Here is a 6916-nt window from a genome sequence, read left to right on the forward strand (position 1 = left end):
TTGGGAGGTGGGGCCTTTGGGAAGCAATTAGGTCATGAGGGTGGGGCCTTCAAAAATGGGATGAGGGTCTTTATAAGGGGATGAAGAGACCAGAGCTTTCTCTCTTCAGCACATGCTACAATGAAGTTAGTTGACTGCAATCCGGAAGCAGGCCCACAGCCGGACCCAACTCAGGCTTCTGGCCTCCAGAACGGTGAGAAATACTTGTCTGTTGTCTGTAAGCCACCCAGTCAGTGGTACTTTGTAAATTCAGCCCAGAATAAAGCACTTCCTAAATTCTCCTAGGCCAGGATGTCAGTTTTGAGATTGGGTCCATGTTCCTTATTTGTGCAGTGTTCTACTTGGCTCCCTAACAGGACCATGCACACCTATATGCAGGAATCAGCACAGTCCCTTCTCTGGTGCTCCCATAAAACTCAGCACTGCTTTGGGCATAGGCTAGGCTGCGAGTGACTAATTGTTTAACCCAGAGGAGGCTTTACCATGAAGCTGAAGAAACTTAAGCTCCTGGGACCCCTTGAAAGGCCCTGCAAGGGCCCTAGTAATGTGTTTACCTAGTCATATGTATTTGTAACATTTGTTAAGTAATGCAACATTTACAATTATAAATGCATGATTTTTTTTAATGGGAATTGTGAAAAATCAAGTGTATCAGAATTCTGGTGTTTTTCAAACACAAACTACAGTGAGTGGACTACAAACAATGGGTGCATCTGTTTGTGAAGCTGCATCTTTATGCATCTTAACTATCAGCAATAAATTCTGATCAACTACTAGAAAACTGAACTTTCTGTTCTCTCTATAGAAAATATTACAAAATGTGAAAAGACAAGAATATGCAGTAATGTAGGAACAATGTTTTATAGAACTATGTCAAGCAATTAATAAAAACATTTTTTCCTGGGGCGCCTGGGTGGCTCAGTCAGTTTAAGCGGCTGACTTCAGCTCAGGTCATGATCTCTTAGTCTGTGAGTCTGAGCCCTGCATCGGGCTCTGTGCTGAGAGCTCAGAGCCTGGAGCCTGCTTCAGATTCTGTGTCTCCCTCTCTCTCTGCCCCTCCCCTGCTTGTTCTCTGTCTCTCGCTCTCAAAAATAATAAACATTAAAAAAATTTTCTTTTTAATTTTTTCCGGACTTTGTGGTATTTGTCAGTGTGCAGTCAAGGGTTAACTCAACAGATTCAGATTGCACATTCCAAAGAAAAGATTCTTACCCTTCAAGGCTTCCCAAGAGAGAACTTCTGAGCTCTTGGAATATCCTGATAGGAGGTTGTTTTTAAATACCTGAGGCCTTGGGCCACATTCTATCAGTTTGAACAGGTAGTTTATGCTAACAGTGAGACTGAGAGTGAATGCCTGCTCTTATATGTCCAAAGCCCTGGGCAATACTCTATCAGTTTGACCTCTGGGGGGGCTGGAGACTGAGTGTCTAAGGTCAGCTGCCCGGGAGCTGCATGCCCCTGTAACTGACACCTTCCCCCAGTAAAACCCTAGACCCAAGTCTCAGGACACTTTGCATAAACTGATGCACATCATGGGTGGGAGAATTAAGTGCCGCCCATGCAGCTCCCCCGGGAGAGAACAAAGCCTGCATCTGGTCTCTCCTGGACTCCACCCTCTCTGCCTCTCCCCTTTGCTGGTTTTAATCTGCATCCTCTCACCATAATAAACCACCACTAGGAACATAACTGCTTTTCTGAGTCCTTCTAGCTTAACACTGAGCCTGAGGGTGGTCCTGCAGACCTGCAACGTAGCTTTTCAAATTTTGAACTGCTATAATCTTTTTCATTCTCAGTAAATATCTACTTTCACATCTAACCTTCTATTCCTAATACTGTATTTCCCAAAGAGGGACCTCAAAGTTGTATAATTTTCAAGTTCTACAGAATGTGTATCCACCCTGGGGCGCCTGAGTGGCTCAGTCAGTTAAGTGACTCCAGCTCAGGTCACAATCTCGCGGTTTGTGAGTTCGAGCTCCGCATCGGGCTGACAGCTCAGAGCCTGGAGCCTGCTTTGGAATCTGTGTCTCCCTCTCTCTCTGCCCCTCTCCCACTCACGTTGTCTCTCAAAAATAAAAAATAAACATTAAAAAAAATGTGGATCTACCCTGGAGTACAGGTTCTCTGGTCTCTTGGACCTTTTCTCATGCTAATACCTTCACTTGGGATGAGTCAAGACACCTGAAAATGTCCTACTTCCTTCAGTTTTCTGCCAGAACTTTGCTCTCCCTCCTCCGAGGCAGTGTCGTTACCCTACCCCCACCATCCCTAACACTTCACACATGACTTTATTTTAGCACTTGTCACATTACAACATCATTGGTTACATTTCAGATGCATGTGTGCCTGCCTTGCTGGGCCAGGCTAGGCCTGGCTCTGTCATTACTCCCTCTGGAAGGGAGGGAAGACAGAAAGGGGCAACGTGGTGAGCCAGAATTGGCGTTTATCACCAGACGGATGTTGAGCCCCCCCATTTACAGCTGTGACGGGCTGGGCAAGTTTACCTCTCAGTGCCCCAGTCTCCTTGATGGATAGTGGGTGAAATGCACTCGCCTGAGAGGCTATCTTGAGGACGGTGAAGGTGCAGGTGAAAACACAGCCAGCAATCTGAGTAAGATGCTGGAACGAGGAGCTCTGAACTCGAATGTCGTTTTCCCCACCTACTGGCTTGTGACTCTGGGCACCTCCTCAATGTCTCCATTGTGTAATGGAGACAACAGTGCCTTCCCCACAGGGTCAGTGTGCTGATTAAGCGAGCTAACCAGTGCCTGGCTTGTAGTAAGGGGTCAGTAAATGTTAGCTATTGTTAGACACTGGAGGAAGGCGAATTCCTTTCTGTTGGGCAGCATGCGTAGCAGGAATAAGTCTGCTCATAAACTCTGGCATTTGTGTTTATTTCGTCTAAATAAATATGATCCTGTTTGTGTCTCCATCCAGCTCCCACTCACGGAACAGATAGGAAATTCAGCCTCAGGTATGTGGTGAGCTTCCCCCACACCCAGACCCAAGAGGTGCTGGGGTCTGAGAGGTCCCAGGTATCAGTCACTGGCTCCTGCGGGCACTCTGGAGTGCAGGTTCTTTGGACGTGCTTGGGAACTGAGTTCTTGACACACCTTTGGCTGTCCTGTACCGGATCGCCATCAGAAACCCACTGTCTTCTCTCCCTGCTTGGAAGGCTGTCTTAAGTCTGGGTGGGGAAAACCATCCTGACCACCCCAAGGCCCTGCAGCGATACTCCCTCAAAGGGCCGAAAGCCAGGGTAGCTTCCTAACTTAGCACAAGCGCCCAGGAGCTGGCACCCACTGGGGTGCGCAGTTACGCTGGGGTGCGAGGGGAAGACAGAGTGGAGGAAAGGGGAAGAAGGAAAAGGAACTGGAGCTTCAGCGTGTGCTTCTGCTACTCCTATCGCTGACTGCAGCAGGCTTTCCATCACAGCTAGTGCTCTCTCATGTACAAGGGAGCCTCTGGAATAATTAACCTTCCCTACAGCAGGTGCCTGGGCCTCAGTGAGCGGCAACTTCCTATACTCCTACAGGTCCACTCACCTACCCCTTCATTCCAGATATGGACCCTGCTTGCGGGCACGATGGTTCTTAGCCCTGGCTGCACCTTGGAATCTCTCCACCCACCCCCCATCTGGAGCTTTTAAGAAGTGCCCATGCTGGATCGCCATTCCCCAGGAACTGACTTCACTGGTCAGATGGGGGCCCAGGCACAGGTTAATTTTTAAAAGCTCCCCAAGTGACCAGATGTGCAGCCAGGGCTAGGGACCACTGGATTAGGAGTTTGTGGCTTTGGATGAAATGGGTGAATTCACAGTGTCCTTTGGCACCCACGTGCCACTCACTACCTCCTCTCGAGCTTTATGTAGGATGGTTACTGCTCCTCCCAGGACAGCAGGGGCTGAGGGAAACGTGTTGGGTTGGAAATCCATTTGGAGTCCTGTCTGACCTTTGGTGATTATTAATATTCTGTAGTCTACTTTCCCTTTGGAAAATAGAGAGAGAGAGAGAGAGAGAGAGATTTCTGCCATCTATTCCTCATGGGATTATAGGATATAACTCTTTGGGGATAAAAAAGTTATATAAAAGTCTATTTTTTATATATCCCTAATAAATTCAATACCCTAATACAGGAGATATGTTTTAATATCTTTAACCTTCTTCAGAGCTTACAGTAATCTTACCTCTAAGCTCTGAGGAGAACCGCAAAGAAATTGGCGGGGTTATTGCCAAATTAATAAAGGCAACAAAACGTAGGCCTGGTGTGAGTCACAAAACAAAACAAAAAAATGTAGTAACATTATATCCAAATATATCTAATTAGAAAATATACTAAAGAGCATTCCGTTGAAAACCAAAATGGTTTCAAACCAGAAACTCAAACTGAGTGAAATACATGAGTTCAGGCCAGCAAATACTTTCATGCCTTTGGTTTCACAATTTTATCAGCTTATGTTGCTTCACTACTTTTATTTTGCTTACATCTGAGGTCCCTTCGGGAGGAAAAAATTTTAATATTTAGGCTTAATTAGGGGTTTGGCAAATGAGAACCACTTATTCTAACCTGAGATTTAATAATCAGATCGTTTCGATCACTTCCGCAAATTGAAAGGGAGTGAAATGATAGTACTTATTAAGTGCTGGGTATTCCTCTGATAGCTTTACATGTATTTTACTTAATCCTCAAAAATGACAAACCCAGAAGTAAAGTGCTCCAATGATCCTCATTTTGCACGAGGGGCAACTGGAGTATAGAATACTTACATAACTTTGCCAAGATCACACAGGTAGCAAGTGGTGGAGAGGACACGGGATTTGAACCCAATCTAGCCCCAGAGTCCATGCTCTTAACCACCGCCACAGGAGCTGGCCAGACTCTGCTCAATTCCAAGTGACAGGAAGCATCTCTCATTCAGCTCCCGTTCCGGTTTTTCTCCCTCCAGAAACCTCCTCCCAAACCACAGAACACAGGCCTTTGTGTTTCTACTGATGTCGAAGGAGAGTGTTGTCCCCACTGCTTGTGAGCACTACTAATAGAGGTGTTTCACGTGTCATTATTCAACGAATATTTACTGAGTGCCTTTCAAAGCATTGAGGGTCAAAAAGCAAAGGAGGCAAGGTCCTTGCCTACAAGAGGTTTACCTTCTGCTGAAAGGAAAGGTAAGCTGCTAGTTGTCTGTTCTGGGCAGTAGGACACTTGCTCCAGGGCAGGGCAGCATAGGATGCCGGGATTGCTCCTGAGACAGAGACATGCCCAAAGCTTAGGAGGACAGGGATTGTTGGGGTTTTCCTGGAGAAGTGGCCCTTAACCTTAGCTGCACATTAGAAACTGCGGGAAGATTTTAAAAGATTGTCAAGCCCAGGCCACCGCCCACACTAATCTATCAGAATCTCTTAAGCAATTTTTAAAGAGCCCCTAGAACAGCAGCCTCTCAAAGAACAGCATTAATATCCTGTGGGAACTTGTTAGAAATCCCATCCCAGATCTACTCAATCAGCCCTCCAGGGGATTCTGATACAAACTCAAGTTTGAATAGTGGTTCGAACAGTGGTTCTCAAACAGGCATCAGAATCGTCTGGAGGACTCTATAAAAAACAGATTAATGTTTGTAAAGCCTCAGAGGCCTCACCCCGAGTCTTGGTTCAGTGCCAGTTCTGGCAGATACCCAGAGTGCACACTTAGAGAACCACTGTCCTAGAGAAAGGGATGGCCAAACTGGAATCTGAAGGATAAGTTAGCAAGCTGAAGAGGGTGTAGGGTGGGATGAAAACATACTGATGACGCCCTCATATTTTTCTGTTTGATTTCTACTCTTATTTTTTTCCTTCCATTTTTTTGACTCAGGATGCTAGTCTTACTCCAACTTCATACGGATGTTTGTCTCATCCATTTTCAGCCTAGCTTTTCTAATGTACATCTTTGAGGCTGCAAACCTCCCTCTAAATATTACTCTAGAGGCGCCTGGGTGGCTCAGTCAGTGAAGCATCCGACTTCAGCTCAGGTCATGACCTCACAGTTCATGGGTTCCAGCCCTGCATTGGGCTCTGTGCTGACAGCTTGGAGACTGGAGCCTGCTTCAGAATCTGTGTCTCCCTCTCTCTCTGCCCCTCCCCTTCTCTCTCTCTCTCTCTCTCTCTCTCTCTCTCTCTCTCTCTATATATATATATATATATATACACACACATATATATGTATATATGTGTGTGTATATATGTGTGTTCGTATATATTTATATGCACATATTTATACACACATATACGCATATATGTGTGTATATATGTGTGTGCGTATTTTATATATGATATAAATATATACATATATACATATATATACACATATATACACATACATACATATATATACATATATATACATATATATATATACACATATATATATATATATTAACTCTAGCTGCATCCCCAAAATTTTGCTGTATTGTGTTTTCATTATCATTCAATTCTAAATACTTCCTAATAATGCCCAATACAATTTCTTCTCACACTCAGGAGTTATTTAGAAGTAGGTTTCTTAATTTCCAGACATAGAATTTTTTGCACTGGCTTCCAGCTTAATTACATTGTGGTCAGAGAACGTATTTCTCTGTTTCAACCCTTTGAGATTTGAAATTTATGGCCCTAGAATTTGGTCAGTTTTTACGACAGGTCCCACCTGTGCTCAAAAGGAATGTGTATTCTGCACATTTGACAGAGTGTTCTATATCTGTTCATTAAATCATGCTTTTAATGTTATTTAATTCTGTACATTTCTAACGTTTGAATATGCTTCTTCTATTCCTTACAAAGACAGGTGTGCTACTATTTATCACAACTGGATTTAAAAAAAAATTTTTTTAATGTTTATTTATTTTTGAAGGAGAGATAGAGTGTGAGTAGGGGAGGGGCAGAGAGAGAGA

The sequence above is a fragment of the Panthera pardus genome, unplaced genomic scaffold (assembly GCF_024362965.1).
Source record: "Panthera pardus isolate Hobbes unplaced genomic scaffold, ASM2436296v1 HiC_scaffold_15, whole genome shotgun sequence".
In the NCBI taxonomy this organism is placed as follows: Eukaryota; Metazoa; Chordata; class Mammalia; order Carnivora; family Felidae; genus Panthera; species Panthera pardus.